The 26,500-nt window shown below is 33.7% G+C and overlaps 1 protein-coding gene across 1 annotated transcript in view; it reads right to left on the minus strand.

Annotated features, from left to right (window-relative positions):
* Window positions 1-26,500, minus strand: part of LOC134534403 (SH2 domain-containing protein 5-like) — a 1,262,753-nt gene that overhangs the window by 696,634 nt on the left and 539,619 nt on the right. The gene's annotated exons all lie outside the window — the stretch shown is intronic.

Here is a 26,500-nt window from a genome sequence, read left to right on the forward strand (position 1 = left end):
TATATGATTTTTGGAATTTTTCCCGAATTTCTAGCTTGAAAATAACGGGTTTCTACGATGATGGCTAAGGCCAAAAAGTTTGCGGACACCCTGGAACTAATTGATTCTTGCACTATAGCGGATAAAAAATTAAGCTAATATGTCGGTGGCGCAACATAAGAAATCAAAATAATATGTCGGACCCAAGTTGGCGGCCTCCAGCAGACGAATACAACATAGCCACCATGATGTCATACTGACTGATGTAATAATTACCTTGGCATTATTTTTGTTGGGAGGTCAGTCTGCCGTTGGTTTCTGTGAAGGGAGGATCGGTCAAAATTTAAATCAATTGTCCTTAATTTTTTTTTAATTTTAACAATTTAATTTTTTCTTTATAAACGGAAAATATTTAAGGAATATTTAGATTGCGGACAATTTTCAAAATGGCGGAAGTTCTATTAGTTTAATTTGCATTAATGAAATCTTAATTTTTTTTTAATTGTTTCCCTTTAAAATTGGATGAAAACTACGGAATTTCAAGATGGAGGCCGTAAAAAATATTAAACGTTTCTATAATACCACATGACCCCTGTTACGAAAATTGCAATGTTTAAGTTTGGGGCATTCGATTCCAATATGGCGGTAAGTTCCAAACACCAAAATGGCAGATAACAAAATGGTATATCAAAATCTGCACCGAGGTCAAGGCCAAGGTCAAGGTCATCCAAGAATATCGTCGTGACATCAGAATCCAATATGGGGGACCCCATCCACAATCCACAACCAGGAACCTATCCCCGGACAAAACATTTGTATACAACTAGTTTAAATAATTTAAGTAGTCGTAGAATTTGATCAATAATGAATCATAGCTCTAATGACTTAAAAAAAACCTTTTTAAAAAATTTCTTTGTCTCATTTCCTTGTAAGGAAATGCCTGCCAAGAATTTTATGTCATGTTAAGAAGTATCCTGAATAATAATAAGTATAGACATAAAGCAACTACTAAAAATGAAGTTTCATTGAAATCAGTTCAAAAAATTTATTAAGTGTTGAGCGCGCATAAATGCCTTATATTAATAACACAGGGTTTTAGTTTAAAAGAAGAGATTTACAATAAAAATTCGTTTTCCATTACTTTATTTTGAAAGGGCCTTCACAACACTTTAACTTACTAAGCCGGAAGGACTATGTTACTATTCACAGTAACACTCTTAGAGTTCCATGCAGGAGATGCATTCAAACTGACGGCGATATTGAAGTTAAGTAAGTTAACTTGAAATTATGGAAATAAGGTAGAAAAAAGGAGCACCGTTAAACTCAATTTTTTCTTCTTAGGCTAAGTCTGAGATTAAAACACATGTCATATTTGCGACGAACTAATGTTGAGCGGTATGATAAATGTACACCACCGATACCTCAGTATCACATTAGAAAACTTACATTCAATCGATTGTGCAATAATCACTTTAAAAACCTTTTTGTCTTGCGTAGTCTTCAAATTAATTGCATTTAAAAACATCCACATTATTTACTATTAGTTGTTGTACGTGGTGATAAGCCTAATATTATTTTAGAAGCATTTAGTTACAAGATAAAAAAAATATCCCTTTTGGCCCAGAAAAAAAACGTATGTATATTTCGAAGTACCTATTTCTTCTGGAAACGTTCTGGAAACTTTTAAAAACTTCTATAACAATTTAAGAACTAAATATACGTGGCATTCCATATGTTGTCTAATATTCCAAAATAATGAATAAATATTTACTTTTATTCCGGCAGCGAAAATGGTTCGAATTAATTTAACCTAATACATCCAGTTTAGAAAAGCTTAGAACGAATTTCATAACATGCCTACTAAAGTAGTTGTGAAATTTTTGACCTTCCATCACTATTTTTCATCCCTTGGACTAATATGTAGTTACAATAAATTTGCTTTGGACCAAGGTTTCAATAATATTAAGATGGTTTAAAATATATTCGAATTTTATAGTAAGGAACTGTTGATATTTAAAAATTCTTTTAAGCTCTATTTTTACAGTAATAGTTTGTTTCATCAAAACAAGTTTCAGCCAGAGGTTTTAATTAAAATTTAGAATTTTCACTATAAATGATATTGGATTTATTATTATACCTACGAAACAAATTATAATTTGTCTTCAACCCTTGTTATTTCTCTCTTTGCAGTAATGGTGGGTTACATAAATATTTACATAAATTGTAAAATTATTTATAATTTTTAAATTAATTTAAATTTTAAAATAAATGATAATATTTAAATAAATAATAATAGATAACATAGTGTACATGGTACCGAAGTTTAATATATATATATTTTTATTTAAACACCAGGTTTTTAAACCCTTATAGTAATAAAAAAAATACAAAATTGTTTATACAAAATTTTTAGACAATTATTAGAAAATTTACAAAAACGTACTTACCATAATTCTACTGGTTACCTAAAAAATGGAGTTAGGAATTTAATGGTTGATTGTATAAAAACCATCTCGAGTGAAAGTTGTAAATATTATTTAAAGAAGTCACAATAAATAAGAACGGCTTTTACAGCGTACATGGTACACAAATTAGGTTTTCTTTACTCACCCCCTTTTTTTACTCCATGTTGGAATGATTTCTCTTGTAAAAAATTATTTCGAATAAAAGTTTTGGACGAAATTTATTAGATTTACAAACAATTCGAACGGATTAGATTGTGTGTCTACTCAGGAAATAATGAATTTGTTTGTACTCCAACCCTTAGTATTAATTCATAAAAATTTTGAGATAATATTGAAACTATTTAAAAACAATTTGAATAATTTTAATAGTGTGCATATAAATGAAGTTAATTTTAATCTCTGTTATGCCACTCCTTGCAGTAATGGTTGGTCGTATAAAACATTATTTCGGACAAAAGTTTTAGATAATATTTTAAGGTTTTAAAATAAATCAGAACATATTTATATTGTACTAGATAATGCCCGGCATGCGTTGCAATGCCTCAATCAATTTTTTTTTGTAATTTTTTAAACGTATACTAAGCATCTCTCTTTATCTCTCTAATTCTCTATCTCTCTATGTATATCTCTATAAATCTCTCTATCTTTCTATTTATATCTCAATCTCTCTATATATCTTTCTAGCGGACCCGACAGACATTGTCCTGCCCAAATGTACTTTTTGTGAGATATGGATATGGCGGTAAGTATTTCTACGCTGGACATTTTGTATCTTCTCATTATGCCCTCCTCTTGGGCACGCCACTGCCGTTACCAAAAACCTTTCCCATGGTTACGCAGAAGGCAACAACAATGCAAAAGCCCGTTGCCATGGAGGCTAATTATCAACAATGCTTTGTTTTCTTGCTTTTAAAGCGTGTTTTTTTTTAGTTTTTCTTAACTCAGAATCGAGATAAAATATCCAATTGTGAATCTAAACCATCCTCGAATCCCCGTGAACTCACACACAAAATTTCATCAAAATCGCGTACAAACAGACAGACAGTAAAAGTACTGTTTTATTATAGTAAGATAGATAGATTATTCTTACATGTTCGCATCCATGCAGTATATGAAAAATCAGCATGCATAGCCCCACACCTATAACTATACGTATCTGCTGCCCACGACTTTTTCCGCATGGAATTTTGTATTATCTTGCACCATTTAGAAATTTAAACATTATAACATAACAGTTGATACAGTTGTAGTAGTTTTCTTATGTGTTTTTTAAAAAATGATAATTTTTCTCACCTCTATTTCAGTCTTTGCAATAAAAATATGTTACTACCTAAATTTTGAGTAAATATGTTTCTACTTTCAAATGTAATGACGGGAAGACACTTCATAAAATGTCTTTGTAAACCACATTTACTGTTTTTTTCCGTCTTGAGCTAGAATGAAAAGATTGTCTGCATTACTGCCCCGCGAGCAAGCTACATACATTTCAGAGAGAGAGAGAGAGAGTGAGAGAAAGACACCTAATGAATGTCTATCTAATTAATTTTTTTATGAGAGCATATTTTTATTAAATAAATCATGAAATCATTCAACGATAAAAGCTGTTTATTTAAGTAAGCGGACGGGTTCGCTCCAAGGAGAAAATTGACGCGGCGAGACCTCGTGGACATAGAGAAATGACACACACTCACTATTTGTGTGGCTATGAAACATGATTTTTTTCTGCAATTTAAAATGTAATATACAAAAAGAATATTGAAAATTGAAACAAATATGGCGACACTATAAACTGTCAGGATATTTATTTTTTTCTTACTCTCTACTTAGTTCCTTACAATAGCAAAACTTAATGGCTTCTAATAATGCGTTGCAATTTTTGCTTTAAAAGCGTGTTTTTTTTAGTTTTTCTTAACTCAGAATCGAGATAAAATATCCAATTGTGAATCCAAACCATCCTAACTATTTGTGTGGCTATGAAAAATGACTTTTTTCTGCAATTTAAATTGTAATATACAAAAAGGGTATTGAAAATTGAAACAAATATGGCGACACTATAAACTGTCAGGATCTTAATTTTTTTCTTACTCTCTACTTAGTTCCTTACAATTGCAAAACTTAATGGCTTCTAATAATGCGTTGCAATTTTTGCTTTCAAAGCGTGTTTTTTTAGTTTTTCTTAACTCAGAATCGAGATAAAATATCAAATTGTGAATCCAAACCATCCTCACTATTTGTGTGGCTATGAAAAATGATTTTTTTCTGCAATTTAAATTGTAATATACAAAAAGGGTATTGAAAATTGAAACAAATATGGCGACACTATAAACTGTCAGGATCTTTATTTTTTTCTTACTCTCTACTTAGTTCCTTACAATAGCAAAACTTAATGGCTTCTAATAATGCGTTGCAATTTTTGCTTTCAAAGCGTGTTTTTTTAGTTTTTCTTAACTCAGAATCGAGATAAAATATCCAATTGTGAATCTAAACCATCCTCACTATTTGTGTGGCTATGAAAAATGATTTTTTTCTACAATTTAAATTGTAATATACAAAAAGGGTATTGAAAATTGAAACAAATATGGCGACACTATAAACTGTCAGGATCTTTATTTTTTTCTTACTCTCTACTTAGTTCCTTACAATAGCAAAACTTAATGGCTTCTAATAATGCGTTGCAATTTTTGCTTTCAAAGCGTGTTTTTTTAGTTTTTCTTAACTCAGAATCGAGATAAAATATCCAATTGTGAATCTAAACCATCCTCGAATCCCCGTGAACTCACACACAAAATTTCATCAAAATCGGTCCAGCCGTCTAGGAGGAGTTCAGTGACATACACACGCACACAAGAAATATATATATAAAGACTAGATAATGCCCGGCATGCGTTGCAATGCCTCAATCAATTTTTTTTGTAATTTTTTAAACGTATACTAAGCATCTCTTTATCTCTCTAATTTTCTATCTCTCTATGTATAGGCCTATCTCTATAACTCTCTATCTTTCTATTTATATCTCTATCTCTCTATATATCTTTCTAGCGGACCCGACAGACATTGTCCTGCCAAAATGTACTTTTTGTGAGATATGGATATGGCGGTAAGTATTTCTACGCTGGACATTTTGTATCTTCTCATTATGCCCTCCTCTTGGGCACGCCACTGCCGTTACCAAAAACCTTTCCCATGGTTACGCAGAAGGCAACAACAATGCAAAAGCCCGTTGCCATGGAGGCTAATTATCAACAATGCTTAGTTTTTTTGCTTTAAAAGCGTGTTTTTTTTAGTTTTTCTTAACTCAGAATCGAGATAAAATATCAAATTGTGAATCCAAACCATCCTCACTATTTGTGTGGCTATGAAAAATGATTTTTTTCTGCAATTTAAATTGTAATATACAAAAAGGGTATTGAAAATTGAAACAAATATGGCGACACTATAAACTGTCAGGATCTTTATTTTTTTCTTACTCTCTACTTAGTTCCTTACAATAGCAAAACTTAATGGCTTCTAATAATGCGTTGCAATTTTTGCTTTCAAAGCGTGTTTTTTTAGTTTTTCTTAACTCAGAATCGAGATAAAATATCCAATTGTGAATCTAAACCATCCTCGAATCCCCGTGAACTCACACACAAAATTTCATCAAAATCGGTCCAGCCGTCTAGGAGGAGTTCAGTGACATACACACGCACACAAGAAATATATATATAAAGACTAGATAATGCCCGGCATGCGTTGCAATGCCTCAATCAATTTTTTTTGTAATTTTTTAAACGTATACTAAGCATCTCTTTATCTCTCTAATTCTCTATCTCTCTATGTATAGGCCTATCTCTATAACTCTCTATCTTTCTATTTATATCTCTATCTCTCTATATATCTTTCTAGCGGACCCGACAGACATTGTCCTGCCAAAATGTACTTTTTGTGAGATATGGATATGGCGGTAAGTATTTCTACGCTGGACATTTTGTATCTTCTCATTATGCCCTCCTCTTGGGCACGCCACTGCCGTTACCAAAAACCTTTCCCATGGCAGAAGGCAACAACAATGCAAAAGCCCGTTGCCATGGAGGCTAATTATCAACAATGCTTAGTTTTTTTGCTTTTAAAGCGTGTTTTTTTTTTTAGTTTTTCTTAACTCAGAATCGAGATAAAATATCCAATTGTGAATCTAAACCATCCTCGAATCCCCGTGAACTCACACACAAAATTTCATCAAAATCGCGTACAAACAGACAGACAGTAAAAGTACTGTTTTATTATAGTAAGATAGATAGATTATTCTTACATGTTCGCATCCATGCAGTATATGAAAAATCAGCATGCATAGCCCCACACCTATAACTATACGTATCTGCTGCCCACGACTTTTTCCGCATGGAATTTTGTATTATCTTGCACCATTTAGAAATTTAAACATTATAACATAACAGTTGATACAGTTGTAGTAGTTTTCTTATGTGTTTTTTAAAAAATGATAATTTTTCTCACCTCTATTTCAGTCTTTGCAATAAAAATATGTTACTACCTAAATTTTGAGTAAATATGTTTCTACTTTCAAATGTAATGACGGGAAGACACTTCATAAAATGTCTTTGTAAACCACATTTACTGTTTTTTCCGTCTTGAGCTAGAATGTAAAGATTGTCTGCATTACTGACCCGCGAGCAAGCTACATACATTTCAGAGAGAGAGAGAGAGAGAGAGTGAGAGAAAGACACCTATTGAATGTCTATCTAACTAATTTTTTTATGAGAGCATATTTTCATTAAATAAATCATGAAATCATTCAACGATAAAAGCTGTTTATTTAATTAAGCGGACGGGTTCGCTCCAAGGAGAAAATTGACGCGGCGAGATCTCGTGGACATAGAGAAATGACACACACTCACTATTTGTTTGGCTATGAAACATGATTTTTTTCTGCAATTTAAAATGTAATATAGAATAAGGGTATTGAAAATTGAAACAAATATGGCGACACTATAAACTGTCAGGATCTTTATTTTTTTCTTACTCTCTACTTAGTTCCTTACAATAGCAAAACTTAATGGCTTCTAATAATGCGTTGCAATTTTTGCTTTCAAAGCGTGTTTTTTTTAGTTTTTCTTAACTCAGAATAGAGATAAAATATCCAATTGTGAATCTAAACCATCCTCGAATCCCCGTGAACTCACACACAAAATTTCATCAAAATCGGTCCAGCCGTCTAGGAGGAGTTCAGTGACATACACACGCACACAAGAAATATATATATAAAGATATGGTATGAATATTGAGATTTTTTTTAAAAATAACACCTCTCTTTTTAATCCCTTGCAGCAATAGTTCGTCTTATTAAAAATTGTTTCAGACAAAGGTTCTAGATAAAAATTATAGTATTTACAAAAAGTTCGAATGGATTTAATTGTGTCGCTACTTAGGGAGTTTTGAATTTTTTTGTCCTCCAACAATGTTTCTTTTACCGCTTGTAATTATATTTGGTTGTATCAAAAATTCATTTTGACAAACCTGACTGGTATTACTCCTACGGGTTATTATAATACGTTCCAACAGAAGCGATATTAATCATATCATGGGAGTTAGAACGATTTTTCTAATTTTTCAAAAACCTTCCCCATTTATACTTTTTTCATCGGATTTTGCCCATTGACGAATTAGACCGAGATCTTCCATTAATAGATGTTATGTATCAGATTGGAAGTTATTTGTGCTAATTTACGGAAGTAGTTATCGTGTATATATGTATAAACTTTTGATCTGTCTCTGGTGTACATACCAGAAATCACTGCCAAAAACGTAAAATGGTTTTTTAATAATATTTTCATTTGTATTTGCATTTAACTGATTAACATGTAAAAACTTACTTATACAAAATGAATAACAAATAAACTGAGCTCGTATTGTGTTCAGTGTTTCTGACTATCAAGCGGAAAGGTGTTGGGACAAGAAGCTAAGAATGCCTGGCTGTTAGGCAGTTGTGCGCCCGACGCCATGAGACGTCTCGACGCCCCCCGCGAGGCGCCTGACAAAAGACAAGACGGCAGCGCGTCCCATCCGTCATTCCGCGGGCGCTCCCATAACTCTCATCACAATCGGAGATTGCTATCGGACATGGTATGCCCCCTCCCCTCCTTCTTTCCGCGCCGACAATCCCAACTTCGGTGCGATTTCAATTGGCTCCGTCACGCCGGGAACTCGACTTGAATGCACCGAGGATATTGGTGAGAGGGGCGAGAGGGGACTTCTGGCAGAGGGGTGTACTGCCGGGGGGGGGGGGAATTTCCGAAGCATGCTCGGGTTTCCCGGTGCCTTTATCTGCCGCGACGGGGGGAGTCGGGGCTTCTTCCGGCTCCAGCTGGACGTGAGCTCCGTTGCTCCACACTGCTCTACACTGCTCTACACTGCTCTACACTGCCCTATACTGCTCTACACGGCTCTACACCGCTCTACACCGCTTCACACTACCCTACACTGTCCTACAATGCTCTAAACTGCTCTACACTGCCCTATACTGCTCTACACTGCCCTATACTGCTCTACACGGCTCTACACCGCTCTACACTGCTTCACACTACCCTACATTGTCCTACAATGCTCTACACGGCTCCACACTGCTCTACACTGCTCTTCACTACTCTACACTTCTCTACACGGCTTTACACTGCTCTACACAGCTCCACACTGCTCTACACTGCTCTACACTGCCCTACACTGCTCCAGAGGCTGATTATCGGTGACTAAAGGCGCGGTAGCATAGTTCCGAGCTAGAAACTTCAGTTGCAGCTTTTTACTAACTGAAATATTTAAACAAAAAAAGTAAAACCACTTAACTGAAGCACTTTTAAAATATATTCGATATCATTACCATTTTCAAACATTCAACATTTAAATAAACTTTCTTAAGAAGGTGTAAAAAACCTGAAGTAAATGGAAACTCCGTGTCACCACCAAAAAACACGACCAGTAGTAAAATTATTTTATAGACTTCCAAAATATAAATGCTTTTTATGTTTTATGGATATTTTTATAACTTGAACTGTGTGTAGTATAAAAGCCTCCTAATACAAAAAAATAAATATATATATCATGAAAATCTCGTAACGTATCAAACATTTTTATTCCATTAAATGTTAGTATCAGTCCTTTCAAGGACACGTACATCCATAACCCTGGCGGAAGCGATAGAGACTGATTACGGGCTTTCTATTGTTGGTTAATGGCGTTGGCCAACGATATATTTTACCATTTTGTTCCTAGGGAAAGAAAATTTATACATATGTGACTTAACCGAAATTGATGGTGTTTACGTTTCGCTGTATTGCACAGAAGCGTATGAAGACGAAAAGACCGTGTTTACAATTGGCAGCGAAGCATTTCGCTGCCAGCTCAGTGGGCAGAATCAAAGTATGTCTGGAAATAGGGTTAAGGCAAGGTGCGGATGCGAATTTCCAATATCATCGATGATATCGCGGCTCCGATATTGGATGACCTTGAAACCAAAAAAAAAATTCAATTTTCACCCAAAACTATCACATTACACAACGTTAGTAAAATTTGACCACTTATCTCCAAAATTTACCATTCTATTTTTTTTTCCTTATTTTTCATAAACGATTATAAAAAATTACTAATTTTTTTTTTGAGGTTTCTAAACTCCTTAGAGAGGGGCGATTTGCCTTAGTCATCATATGAGTTCATGACCTTAATCCTTAACTCTGATGACATTTTGGGTCCTCTATATCATAAAATAGGGTATTTTACACTCAGTCATATTAAATGCTATCTTGGATTAAAAATAATTACAAAAATAAATAAATAATAAAATAACGTATTATCATAATTGCACTTACGTAATCGACTTTGGAGTATCTATTTCATCCCCTACAAGGATAATAACGGAATATTAATCCGAAATAGTAAAATAAATACAAATATATTATTTTTTCTTACTTACACTCTATACCCATGGACTTCTGAAGTCTGGGTTCAATTCCCGAAGGACGCAGACACAAAGAGAATATAATATGGCGGTCAATATGACTGTCATAATATTACAATGATAGGGACATGTTATATTTATCAGATAAAATTAATATTATTAAAAGATTCTCACACTGGTAAAGCCACGACTTCTGTTTGGACTGAAATATAAGATTATTGCTGCTGAAGACTAACAATGAATTGTAAACAAGTAAGTTGGTCTAATGGTCATCAAACATTGAAAAACATTTTAAAAACACCGACCTTAGCAGACTATTGCAAGCATCTTAGAACTATGATTTCAATTACAGGCAGATTTTACAGTTACTGAAAAATAGTTTTTGAAACTTAAAATAAATTTTTATTTATTACAAAACAGTATACAGCAATACATGGTTGCCGTAATACATACCATATAATATTTTCCCCCACATAAAATATAATGAAAAAAATTAGTACTAAAAAATGTACAAAGAATATGATTTATCATCTTTGAGCTTCACTCTGATGTCACATAGAGTGAAAACTACTAGTAAAAATTAACTAAATTAAAATTTCCATTATATTTAAAAATAATTCGGAAAAAAGAGTTTTAATAGTGTTAAGTGTTTGAATTGGTTTTGCTCTGGAGGCAGTTTAGTAAAACACCTGCAGTAAGTTAACCTTTAACTTTGCCATTCTGGGAAGCGCTGCTTACAGTTCCCTTGAAATATCTTTCATCGAGATAGAACATTAACAAATGCCATGGGACCAGCGACACGTGAAACTGTCAATACGTCACAAACTTGAAGTTAATCAATTAAAATAAACGTTTTTCAACGTTATCACATTTAAAGTAGCTATTTTAATAACACGTAAAGTTGGGGACCTAACAGTATTGATTTGCTGTCAACCTGACATCTCCATTGTTCTTATTTTTTACCATATTCCACAGTGGTATTAGAAACTCTTTTCTGTAGGCAAACTCTTGGTGTACGTAAGCCGTGACAGATCTATGGTGTTTTACGTCTCTTTGCCTTTTGTCACTGCTGGAGACAAATTATTTTGTCTAAATAGCAATTTGCTCACGCCTCGTGCGGGCAAACATTTATCAGACATAAAGAGGCTAAAATCGGCACGCAGGTACGTACAATTAACTTTCAGGTTTCAGTCTAATAAGTAGAGAATATTTCATAAACATTTGACATCAGTGTGGATTTCACGGATGAAATAATCCAAGCCTATTATGTTTTACACAATTAAGTCCGTGATAGTGATGGTTTTTAGGTAGACGATACATTAAATAATATAACTGTATTTGAAGATACATCCTATTCAGAAGAAGCCCATGCTGGGAGCCAGGCTTGTATTGAAAGACTTCGAGATAAAAGTTCCGATTATTTTATCAGTTGACAGTGCAAAATATCATAGCATTACAATGAAATAACAATACAAAATATTTTTAAAATTTGAAATCATGACCATATTACAATTTAAAACAAAAGTAAGCAATGAAACCATAACATTGGTGTCATTGGGATAAAATATTTTTAACTTGTTTAGATATATATCAAACTAGCTGCCCGACGAGGCTTCGCACGGCTATACTAATGGAAAAAAATTAAGCCACATCTCCCATTTACAGTAATGGTAAATAAAAAAAAATCAGTGAAAATTTATTACAATGCTGTATAATGTACCGGAGAGAAAATAAATAGCACCGATGGTTTCCCGACTCGTGCACGCAACGTACAACTGATGTACGCGTACTTCGCTATGGCAGTCTACAGGCAGATCACTCTTGCGCCGCTCATTATACATGCCCCTCCTTGTGGGTACGCCACTGCCGCGCGATGCCCGTTGCCATGGAGACGCAGAAGGCATGAACAATGCAAAATCCTGTTCTCATGCAGAAAAAGTACCCACTGTTGCCTGTTTTTAACCACCCATGGGATCTAATTTTCGGAAAATGTCATCCTGCGTAATATAAGGAACATTACTGTGAAGTTTCAAGTCTGTAAAATATATATAATTGAAAAAAAGGGCAATTTTTGATATATAAAGTTCCCGCAATATTTCAACGGTGATGCGGAATGCACTAACAATGAAATAGTCGTTGCCATAGAGACGAATGAAGCATCAACAAAGCAACAGCCGTTGCCATGGTGATTTCCTACCAAAAACTGGAAATTTTGATATATTACGCCCCCGAAACTCCCCTTGATATCTGATTTCCGCAGAATCCGTTCTTAGTGAGCGTCTACATTACAAAATGAGTAACTATGCTAAATTTCAAGTCAATCGGGTGTATAGTTTTAGAGATCTCGTGATGAGTGAGTCAGTGAGTGGTATTTCGCTTATATATATAATAATAGGTATATTCAAATTTAATGATTTTTTAAAATTAAACTTCTTTCGACGCGTTATGGAAAAATGATGGCAGTAAATTTTTATGATGAGCGCACAGCATACAAATAAAATAATTACCAGGATAACAATAGGCTACATACAAATAAAATATAAGTGAGGTTATGTTATACTTCTTTAGGCACATTATGAAAAAATAATGGCACTAAATTTATACAATGCGAGCGCAGCATGCAAAGAATAATTGATAAGACGAAAAAAGACTATATACAAATAAAAAATATATCTTTTTAAATCATACAACTTTTTTTGTGAATAATACCTTATAGTGGTCCAATTAAAAACATTAATTAAATGTTAATATTAGTGATAGAAATTGTTATAAATTTTTTTCACAGGTATTTATATAAGTGAGATTTTGTTCCCGTATCATTTATTTGCATTGCAAATACTAAATTTTTACATTATTATTTAAATGCATTGTGTTTATTGACTTTCATTAATAATTAAAATTTATCTCATTTATTTAACAAAATTAAATTAAATATTAAATTTTCTCGGATTTATATTAATATTTCATATTGTGCATTTAATTAAATTTTATACTTGAAAATATTTGAACTTTTCCAACCGTATTTATAGTATTAATCCAGTCCTTTTTATTATTTTATTTCTATTAATTATTTGCATTGTGGTGTGACACACAGTTATGACGACACTTCTGTGTAGTAGTAGTAGTATAGCTGATTGTGTAGTATTGTAGGTATTTGGGCGCCTTTGTTATACAGAATATATGCCTTTTCTATGGTTTGCATGTAGTTGTATATGCACATAAATAGATAAAATAAAAATGAGAGTTAAATGGAATTATCAGAAGTGATGTGTCTTGCAAAAGTGACACAACACTGTTTAATAATAAAGAAACACAACATTAACAAATACACTGAATAATCTTAAATCTAAACAAAACAAAAACACAAGACAATAACATTTACAATTGCAAGACACTATGGTTAGATATTTTATTAAGAATAGGGATATGGTAGTGCAGGTTAGTAGTGATAGAATTATGAATTAATATGGTTTACTGTGGCTTTCCTGGTTATGTATAACTGCTTAAAAATTCTGGATATTTATGTTGGCACAGATTTGTAATCAAAACAAGAGTTTATTAATTTACAAATATCTACTATATAAAAATAAGTCGGGTTTTCCTTCCTGACGCTATAACTCCAGAACGCACGAACCGATTTCCACGGTTTTGCAGTCGTTGGAAAGGTCTCGGGCTCCGTGAGGTTTATAGTAAAGAAAATTCAGGAAAAATTCAGGACAAACCAAAATTTTAAGTAGATGGCGCCGGTGCGTGATACATTGTTTGACAGCTACTCATTGTTCTCTGCTCAGTTAATTTCATGTGACAAACCGGTATTGTGTTCCCTGTGAAATTGTGAAAAAAAAGAAAAAAAAATAAGTTATTCGTTTCCTAACATTTCAATTGGAAACCATCAAATCAACTACTCATTGTTCTCTGCTCAGTTAATTTCATGTGACAAACCGGTATTGTGTTTACTGTGAAATTGTGAAAAAAAAGTAAAAAAAAACATATAACGTACTAGCAAACCCGGCGAACTCCGTTTCGCCACCAAAGGAAAATTTTTATTTTATTTCACAACAGTAATGAATGAACAGTATTGCATCGCTTGCGCATTCAAACGAATAATCCTGACATCCAAATAACCGATGAAATCTACAATGAAGGATTGATTCTGATTGAGGATCAATGCTTGACTATTGCAAACAAGCTACTGATTGAAGTAGGAATGATTGCGCCAAATCGATCGATGCACGATGCATTCAACCAATAATTAAATCGAGAGCTGCAATACAATGTTGATACATTGCAGAAATTCGTTCGAAATAATTTGAAAAGCAAAAACAAGTATACGAAACATTAATGCAAGCGGTGGACAATAATACTGGTGGTCTATTCTTCCTGGACGCGCCTGGAGGAACAGGGAAAACATTTGTCATTTCATTGATTTTGGCCACTATTCGATCAAGATGTGACATAGATTTGGCGTTAGCATCATCTGGAATTGCGGCGACTCTTCTAGATGGCGGTCGTACTGCACATTCTGCGCTTAAGTTGCCACTCAATTTAAACACAATTGATTCTCCAACATGCAATATTTCCCAATCCAGTGCAATGTGAAAATTGTTGATGCAATGCAAGCTCATTGTTTGGGATGAGTGCACAATGGCACATAAGAAATCACTTGAAGCACTTAACTTCACACTGAAGGATCTTCGGCGAAATAACAACATCTTTGGCGGCTTGATGATATTGTTGGCAGGCGATTTCAGGCAGACGTTGCCAGTAATACCCCGTGGAACGCCTGCAGATGAATTGAATGCTTGCCTGAAGGCATCACCTTTATGGAATAACGTAAAAACATTATCGCTAACCACTAATATGAGAGTTCAACTTTAAAATGATCAAAGTGCTGCACAATTTTCCAAACAATTGTTAGATGTTGGAAATGGAAAAGTCCCAGTTGATGCGACATCTGGATTAATTACTCTAACCAACGACTTTTGCCGATTTGTAGACTCTCAATTAGCTCTTATTGAAAATGTTTTCCCAAACATTAGTGAGAATTATCAGAATTATGCTTGGTTAAGTCAACGAGCAATTCTTGCCGCAAAGAATAATGATGTACACGCACTGAATTTCACCATTCAATCAAACATTTCTGGCGATTTGGTGACATACAAATCCGTTGATTCTATAACAAATCCCGATGATGTAGTAAATTATCCAACGGAGTTTTTGAACTCTCTGGAGTTACCAGGATTTCCACCACATAACTTGCTACTCAAAGTTGGTACAGTTATTATGATATTGCGTAATTTGAATCCACCGTGATTTTGCAACGGTATTCGACTTTCGGTAAAAAGACTTATGCCGAATTTGATTGAGGCAACCATTATTAACGGAAAGTACGCAGGTGAAAATGTATGTATTCCTCGAATACCAATGATTCCGACTGATCTTCCGTTTGACTTCAAACGATTGCAATTTCCAGTTTGCCTTACGTTCGCAATGACAATTAACAAGTCGCAAGGCCAATCGCTTAGTGTTTGTGGAATAAATTTAGAAAATCATTGTTTTTCACATGGGCAGTTATACGTTGCGTGTTCACGAGTTGGGAAACCATCCGCTTTGTTTGTGTTAACGTCAGACCAAAAAACAAAAAATGTGGTTAACCAAAGAGCACTTCAATGAAACGGATAATTTGCGGACACGTATAACGCTTCGATTCAGTATTTACTTTGGATTCACTTTCATTTACTTAGAGAAGTTCAATTAAATAACACTTCATTTTTGTAATCGAAATGAATTCATTACTGTTGTGAAATGAAATAAAATTTTTCCTTTTAAAATATAAAACAAACAAAATTTTTTCTTCATCTTTTAATCACCAAACGAAATGTTACATAAAACGAAGCCATTTGGTGGCAAAACGAAGCCATTTGGTGGCGAAACGGAGTTCGCCGGGTTTGCTAGTCGTTTATAAAAGTTCGTGTACGAAAAACAGTTTAGTTGGCAAATAGTTCAAATTATTTAAATTACCGTCGCTCAGTTGCGGTAAAAATGTACGTGAAATAATTATTAGCTCAGTTTTTCTCAAATATATGATGTTTATGCCTCAGCTGTAATTCAGGGTTAGCAGAATTTCTGCACTCAGACCTCTGAGTAGAATCACAGTATAATCACCGTCGAAATATTAAATTAATTTACAAGAGTGTTCAAAAAGATGTTTAAAATGTCCTCAGGATATTTAAATGGCTTTTGAATAGTTACAAGGTTCACAAGTGCATTTCAATAAAAGTCCGTGTTAAGGACGCTACAATGCTAAAAATGGCTACCTTTAGCTTATAGCATAGGCCTCAAATATAAGTTGCAGATATCTTATCTCGTAGTAGCAGGATCCCGTTGTAAACACTCACACTCGTGGTTGCAACAATATGGATTGTTTTACAGACTGAAGTTACTGTATTTTACAATCTTAAATAAAATTAAATGATTTGACTGAGGCCGGCGTCGGGATAGTCCCTGACGAAGAGACGCCTTTTCTTACTTCCTTTCACATAACATATTACACGGTTGCACTTCCGCCCACGGCGGTATGCAGTTATCAAGCATAGCCTGTGGCTGTAATCACTGCAGCCAAGAACAGGTACATAATTAAGGTGATTACAATCACCGAAAAACAAAGTGTGGAAATATTATACATAAAATATCTGTGGTGAGAAAATATTAGAAATAACAGGAGTGAAATTACAACAATCACAGAAATTTGAAATCAGGTTAGGTTTGATGATATTATGTTCAGTCCAATGTTTATATATGCTAGGCTGTAGCATGACAGTTCCGTAGATCGATGGTCAAGTAATTCATTCAGGATGTAACTGATATAAAAGTATTAACTAACATCGTAGCATTAGTAATAATAAATGGATACATAAATCATAATAATAATACACTTAATAAATATTTTATATGTCTGTACGCGGTACCATGTAACCGTACAGCCTGTAGAATTTAAGTTGGTTTTAATTATTTTTTATTCGGTGTGTAAAAGCCATGAAGAATGGAATGGCGTAACCACAAGACACGACAGTGGCGTACACACGAAGAGTAGAGGTGGACTTAAGTAGCGTAGCAGTCACTTATTGACTTATCACACGCAGTAAATTATAATAAACTATTAAGAATAGGCTACCGATATATTATTATTCTAATTAAAAATTTATTTCAAATATTTTACTAAATTAAGTAATTAGTTTTATACACGTGTTTTTTTTTAATCCTTTATTTATTTATACTCATCACTGTCTCACTAACTCTATAACGCCCAAGAAATATGTTCACCTTGGAGACAAACGTATCATGAAGCACAAATATAAGTCTACTCCATAGATATGTGTATACAATAGTAAATGAAACGGAACAATAGAGTTACATTTGAAATGTAGTTACATACTAGGAAAACGCATTATTTATTAAATTAAAGTGTTTGTTATATTCATCATTTTTCAATGGGCGCCTGAGGCGCCTTACTTATAACAATTCTTATAAATACTTAAAAGGCCTATAAATTGTCAAGTTTTGCTGTAAACGAAAAACGGTGGAAATTTTCCCTTTGCTTTGAATCTGAGTTTGCGTCACTTGGAATATTTTGATATTTTGAATTTTATACTTATGTCCTTTCTAAATCTTTTTTTATTTAATATGCATATATACTTGAAACATTTAATTTTAATTACATATCTACGGTATTTTGGTTTTTATATATGTTTGTATTGTCTGAAAGATTTTTTGGCTGATTTGCTTTTTTGTAGTTAAGCCCTTTTGAATTTTGATATTATTATTTTTTGGTCATTAATTTCTTGCTGCTTAAAATTATCTGTAAATAACAGAGATGCACTATATATATATTTTTTCTATTCTTTTTATAAATTTCTTACTGCGAAATAATTTTCATTTATAGAATATTAAAAGAGAGTGAATTTTGCATAAACATGTCGTGTATATTAAATTAAAGTATATATATATACACACACACACCTATAGACACACATTCATGAACCAATCGTAGTAGTGTGCGAAATTAAAATTTATAATATCAAAACTATTCTAGAATACATATTGTAAACTTAAATAGTTATAGCAAGGAGTAATCACAACTTTAAATTAACGTTTGAAAATTATCATTATTATATTGATTACATACAGTTTCAATATAACTTTTGTTGTGCTTCTATAATGCAGTGACAAAGCGTCGTTGTTTTTATGATTTCGTTCAAATCCCATAACTGGGAGATGTTTTACTTTTTTATATAAATGAATTGTGCCGTATACAAATTGTAATTTAAAAATTATTTATTAACTTTTTTGTATCTAATTTTTGTGAAAACTTCTAATTCACAGCTCAGTCCGTTAGTTTAGTCATTTCATAGAACGTAGCACTTATTTGTTAATTATAGTAAAAAAAAGTAATATAAGCACAATAACCTTGAACTAAAAGTATATAAAAATTAAAGATACATACTTTTGTTCGTATATAAGTTTACATATATTATTAATTAATAAGCAAAATATTAATATATTGGAACTGCTCCCCTTTTAAATGGAAAAGCGAGTTGATTTAATTTCACTAAAAATTCATAATCATAGGGATTACTATCATGTGAAATGTGCTTGTTCCTTTGTCTCAGTAAAAAGAATATAATCTCTCGTTAAATAATAATTAAGTAATTAATTAATGTAAATAAAAACATATAAAATCTGGCAGAATTCTGAATTCCAAACGTTAATTGGGCACAAATATTTATGTAAATTATCTCAATAAAGTGACTAATTACAAGTAATTTTATAGATATATCATATAAAAACTTAATAAAACCAGACCACAATTCCATTATTTTTAAAGTAAATATTATTATATTTTCAAAAAAAAAAGCATAACAAGAAAATAAAATTTCAGTACGTCAAAAATTACACATAAATTTTTATTTCTATTATGACAAATTTATTGCACTTTTTGCAAGTGAGGGGTAGAAGATAAGATAACCAAAATACATTCCCATAGTTACATAATTTTATATTTCACTCCTGAATTGTTCGTATCTCTTCAGTGATAGACTTATTTATCACAATATGTTTATTGCTACTCATTTGTGCAGCTCGTAGGAAAATATAGTGGCTGTTTTTTGACGGACATTAGGTATTTCTACTTACATGCAAACAGGCATGCCCACTTTTATACCCATAGTCATAACATTATACATGGCAGAAATGAAACAACGTGTAATGTGGGCTTGGTCGCAACTTTAACTGTCTCTGCTGTTCAATCAGTCACAAAATGTATTTAAATAAATATAATATTTTGTAAACCATGCTTATGAAATAAGTTAGGTATTTTATTTTATTAGACTAAATTCACTTTGTGTAATTAATTTTTGCATAAGTGGTATCGCAAGGCAGAGATAAATTGTGAAATAAGAAAACTAATCAGTTAGAATTTTAAAATATTTTATTTCGTAAGGTTTTCTCTAAACTTTCTTTAAACAATGAAGATATAGCTGCTGGAGTCCAATGTAACAATTCATTCACTGATGTTGTACCACGTGTAGATCTTCACATGAATAAAGCTTGTGAACACATGTCTTACATTTAAGTCCACTTATGAGACAGCAATAATTATTTTACTTAGCCAAGCAAAATTTTATGCAACCCAACTCAAAACAAAATCTATGGTTTTAATGTTTATATACAATTTTTCTTGGTAAATTTGATGTATCATAGCAGCTGTAATTATCTGGGTAGAAATAAACATGTTGTTGTTGCTCTAAATAATTAACCAAATACTGAAAAAAACACAAACAAATGTAAAGCTATTCATTCAAAGAAGGTTATCCGTAGGATATATTTTTTTTTTTTGGTTCTACACTTTACTTACAAAAAAATAATGCAACTTTGTGTCATCGATTGGGAAAAAAAATGTTCTCTACAACTCTAGTCTTAATGAGATATAGTTTTTTTTAAGGACTAATTAAGAATTGTAGACATATAATAATGTTTTAAGAAGTAAACAAGAATATAAATGTTTGATTGAATAAAGGATACTAATATTTATAATCGAAAAGAAGATGCATTTAATTTATCGAGATAGTTTACGTCTACAGTAATAAATTTGTTATTCATAATAGTTCAATTTGCCCATAATTCATGCAACATTTTTAGAGAAAAAAAAATTTTTTGTTTGATAAAGTGATGTATAACCTTTTCTGCTTTTTTCAAGTCATAACCAAGAAACACGCAGAGTTTACGATAAGGTACAATATAAACTAAAGTATTAAGTGTAGGAAAACCACCTCGGATTCTTATATAGTTGTTCGTTTAGACATTAATAATAATTATACATTCACTTCATTGTAAATTTATTTAAATTACAAAGTTTAAAATTATTGTGTTTTATTGTGTATTTTAAATTAAATTTTTAAAAATATCTGTACGCCTAACTAATATGAAACAACAGAACATACGAGCAGAAATTTTGTATTAAAATTTATTGCAGTAACTAAAGAAATAAAAACAAATAATAGTTACAGTGTTTGCATAAGTTAATGCAAAAATGAAGGATATAAAAAATAAAATGCAATAATAAGATTTAAACCACATCTCAGGTTTGCACGTTTCGTTCATTGACACCCTGCACTAAACTGTTGTGTTGCAGACACATGAACTAAAAGTTTGAGACATGTAATAAAACTAGTTTAATCACGAATTCTCAAATTTTTAATTATGTCGTATTTAAATTATTTAAGCTTAGCCTACAGAATATATTTCAGGGTAGTTTCACTATGGCAATATTATATTTGACACCCTAATATTATTGGTGCGTTTCCTCATGTCCACAAACGGAAACAAATACAGGCGCATGCTACCACACGCGCGAATCCGCCATCTTGACAGCTTCGCTCTTGGGTGTAGAAGAAGAGAATGATGCTTGTTCCCAGCATGCAACACGCGCGGTACCGCCTAGTAGTCCGCAGCACTGCGCGACTGCAGTCTTCATGTCGCCTAAATACAGGCACGGGTCGTGTGAGCGGGAGTCTGTGAGAGTTGCGCCCCTGGTCTCGGCTCGCGGGCGCGTGTGACCGTCTCCACGCAACTGCATGTGTGACATCGGCCTAGACGACCTTATACACCCATTGCCAGCCACGGTTGCTAACACCGAGAACTTTATTTACAGCTCGGGAAACTATTGGAATCATTGATCCCGGATCCGTTTCTGCTGTGTCACATGGGAAGCCTTTTTTTCACAGACGAGAGAGCCAAACGCCCGATCGTGCATCTTCGGTTTGTTTTTTTGGTTGATTGTAAATAAATATGGCGGTGTTGATAAAAGGATACTAATGGCCAATTAGGTTAGGTTAGCTACATTATAAATACTTAAAAACATTGTGGACGGTTGATTTGGTTAGGATAGCTACATTAAAGATACGGAAAAAGCATGAACTTCGGGGAACTTCGGTTTTTGGCTCTGTCGTCTGTGAAAAGAAGGCTTCCCGTGTCACATGAGCTTGCGGCACGTTTCATGGATTCCGAGTCGGTTAACTCGCTGCTGAAGCTGCGGAGACGTAACCGCCGTACGCCCCGTAATAGTTTAACAACGTTTTATAAACTAAGCGTTTTAATAATGAGGTAAACAATATCGTAATTACAAATTTTTTATTAGTATTTTTAAAATGTCGGCATCCTAGTCCGTTCGTTTGTTCGCTTACTTATCTTGAAGGATTTTGATGCAATTTTTACCATTATTTAGAAATTTCTTCCAGGAGGTTTTTGTTTATAACGCATTCATTTTAAATTAAAATATAGTACATAAATCTCAATGTTATTTATTGAAATAGTAAAAAATATGCTTTTATGGCGTTTACGTGGCTTACACTGACTTATAAATGACTGATACACAAAATTCTACAGAACTGTATGTTTACAAAGGCCTATAGAAATGTCCCATTTGCATATGACTATGTTTTAAAGATAGTTTGGGTAAACGAAATGAGTTATTAGCGAAGCTATTTTTAACTACATAGTATAAATCCATATATTATTAAATATAAAAATTACCTTAGGAATTTAACTAAGATGAAGACTGACTTTTACACCATGTCATTTAAATTAATATCTTAGGAAATATCACATTAGTAAATCACGTAGTAAAAAGCTGGGGCGGGACGCTTTTAATAATAAAAATCATGAAAAAAAAAAGAAAATTATAACTTTTAGAAAATATGTAAGTTTATCGTTTGCTAAGAAACCATATTTACGGCACTGACGTCTACCCCCCCCCCCCCAAAAGTAACCAAATTACTCTTGCAGTTTCTAAAATAATTTCTTGCCATAGACAGTGGCCGATTTTGCTTTACTGAACTAGTATGTAGAATTTTCTCGTCTCTGAGAACATGATTGTTCACGATAAATTAGAAAATATATCAGTGTTTGCAGTTTCAAAGATATTTTTACCTCAATAATATGTTTAAATTAGTTATGTATCACTATAATCGTAAAACTTCGTTTCTTAACGGAATAAGGGCATATTTTAAATAAAATCTGTGCATATTTTGAAATTTATATGCAAGGATTACATAAAATTTAATTTGTGACACACAAAAATGATGTTCACATACCGTCATATAATTTTAAAAAAGTGACGGCTTAAAAATTAGGTTATTATTATTTCTTTACTGATTTCGAAAAGACAAAGGAATAAACTTTATATGGCATTATATCCGATGAATAAATTGAAAATACGCGTTCAAATACGAAACATAGTCAAATTTACTTGAAAAGTCTTCAGATAGCTGTACAGCAACCCATTAACATCAATGCCTGGGAAGTTTTCAAGCGGCCCGTATCTGCACGAGTCATAATGTCGTTACTTCCAGACCATTTCACCATCGCGCAGGCTCCAGAAATCCCGCAACTTCTCCTTCCTTTTCCGTGAATTTACGATTAAAGTTTGCCTCTTTCACCTCCTGCCACCTCACCAACTACCGACCTTCGGTTGGCTCTCCACCTTTCCCATTTGAATTGCGTAGTAGCGACGGGAAACGCACTGGAACCGTCTGATTGGCTGCTTCATGGTCCGCGTAGAGGATACGCATCTGAATTAAAACTACCATCTCACGCATTTTCCTCACGAAATCTTTTTTTTATTCGTTGTCCGTCCGATTATAGCGATGTTCTAACAACCTTTTCCAAAGCACATTTTTGCCACAAAATGTCAAGAGTTACAACAGTATGCCATGTAACCTGATAGCTGTTTGCAGCAATGCATTAATAAAAAATATATCGGTGAAGTTTGTACAATCAAATAACGGGATGGATTTTAATTGCGAAGAAAAATATCACAATAGTATAGTCAGTATGCACGCGAGCACTTCACCTTTTAACATTATTAATTTCCCACTCATTTAGCAGGTTTTATGTTGAGACTACAAAAAATAATGACAGCAAAATAATGCAGTGTATAGCATTGCTGCTTTCAACACAAAATCAGTCTTGTTGTTTTTTAAGACACAAAAACATAAATTCAAACTACTTTTCAAGTCTCTGTATCAAGCATTTCCGAATAAAATCTAGTAGCCTACACGGACACATGATATTGATAGACTGAAATCTTTTGACCAAAATTTGAAAATTTGCCAGCCTTGAAATTTGTTGACGTCCAAGTAAAACGATGCTACAATATCATGACTACTTAATGCACATTCCGGTTTAGAATACATGTGCATATAATCGGATTTTATTCTTCTTGCATATGCTATGGACATATTTTAGAAATGTAAAATTTTAAGATAAGATTACAGATGTTTCATAACTTTCTTATACTGCCTTCTAGTAAGCACGTGATTTACTAGTTTCTTAGTTTATTCGAGAGAAATGTAAATATTCTGGCTTAACATCAGAACTAAACCTTCACGAAAGCTGGTTATTATTTTATGTAGATTTATAAAAAAAATGTTAGAAATAATTCATTGACATGTTGTTATTGGCTCCAGCAGAGAGGTTTTATCTGGTTGGCTGTCAATATCGCCATTTTCACTCCTGTAGTGACAAGAAAGTTGAAGATTGAATATATATAGATATATATTCAATCTTCCACCTTACATATATATATACATATATATGTATATATATATATGTAAGGCGGCAACTGAGAAACCGGTCTCATTTGCGATGGCATGCTGGTAGCCGGGAGTAGAGGTCACTTCCAGAGCTTCCACGACACATTCCCGCCGTGATAGATGGGGCGAACACCTAGTGTGACCTGATCCGATTTCTTCAAGCGTCGCTTGATGTGCTAGAGAAAAAGCCAGGGGGAACATAGCAAGAAAAATTGCCCCCTCCCCTTAAAATCAAACCGAAAACTGCTTTCGGTTTTTTTTGCACGAGCCACTTGGCACCACGCCAACTGGACAGATCACGAATATGATGGACGACGAACCAAAGCAAAGCGAGGAACGGAAGAGGAGAGAATCGGTGGCCAGGCCTGGGCAACTAGGCGATCGAGTGAGAGGCGCACAAGAATAGACCGCTTGATCCTCGCTGACGATGCAAATATCACAACGAAGCCTGTTTGCACTTTTTTCTGAATTTATTGAGTTTGGGAGAGTCCATCGGGCCGGTTTGGGGCTTTCGGTGGTATAATCTGTTCGGACAAGAATATGTCATTTTGCTCTGCAGTAAAAGTAAATTGTCGTGTCAGCCACTTCCCAGAATAGGCAAGTAATTTGAATACCATACACAGCAGCTTTATGACTTACACAAGTAATCACCCTTAAGCCACAATCACAGAATACAAAAGAACGCTTGATGATTTACACAAGTGATCTCCCTTAAGCCATTGTCCCAGAATACTAAAGGACGCCTGAATGTAATATACAGCAGCTTGATGACTTACACAAGTGATCTCCCTAAGGCCATTGGCACATAATACAAAATGACGCTTGAATGTCATACACAGCAGCTTGATGACTTACACAAGTCATCTCCCTTAGGCCATTGTCCCAGATTACTAAATAAGGCTTTAATGTCATACACAGCAGCTTGGTGACTTACACAAGTGATCTCTCTGAGGCCATTGGCACATAATACAAAATGACGCTTGAATGTCATACACAGCAGCTTGATGACTTACACAAGTGATCTCCCTTAGGCCATTGTCCCAGAATACTAAATAAGGCTTGAATGTCATACACAGCAGCTTGGTGACTTACACAAGTGATCTCCCTTAGGCCATTGTCCCAGAATACTAAATAAGGCTTGAATGTCATACACAGCAGCTTGGTGACTTACACAAGTGATCTCCCTTAGGCCATTGTTCCAGATTTTTAAATAAAACTTGAACGTCATACACAGCAGCTTGATGACTAACACAAGTGATCTCCCTTAGGCCATTGTCCCAGAATACTAAATAAGGCTTGAATGTCATACACAGCAGCTTGGTGACTTACACAAGTGATCTCCCTTAGGCCATTGTTCCAGATTACTAAATAAAGCTTGAACGTCATACACAGCAGCTTGATGACTTACACAAGTGATCTCCCTTAGGCCATTGTCCCAGAATACTAAATAAGGCTTGAATGTCATACACAGCAGCTTGGTGACTTACACAAGTGATCTCCCTTAGGCCATTGTTCCCGATTACTAAATAAAGCTTGAACGTCATACAAAGCAGCTTGATGACTTACACAAGTGATCTCCCTTAGGCCATTGTCCCAGAATACTAAAGGACGCTTGAATGTCATACACAGTAGCTTGATGACTTACACAAGTGTTCCCCTTAAGTAATTGTACCAGAAAAGGCAAGTAAGCTTGAATACCTTTTACAGTTGCTTTATGTCGTACACAAGTGTTCTCCACATGTCGTGTAAATCTTGTACTTGCAGTTACCATACGAAGCTGATGTGCCGAGGTCGGAACTATACAGTCTCTAGCCAAGCTGCCGGGAGGTTACACAAGTTACACAAGTTACCTCAGCTTTTGGAACGCCTCGCTTTATTTATCATCTTCATTTTCTTACCATTGACGTACCCAGGAATATAGCAATAAAATAGAAAGGTTTTTTCTAAATTATGGCACGAATTTT

The sequence above is a fragment of the Bacillus rossius genome, chromosome 7 (genome assembly GCF_032445375.1).
Source record: "Bacillus rossius redtenbacheri isolate Brsri chromosome 7, Brsri_v3, whole genome shotgun sequence".
Lineage (NCBI taxonomy): Eukaryota > Metazoa > Arthropoda > Insecta > Phasmatodea > Bacillidae > Bacillus > Bacillus rossius.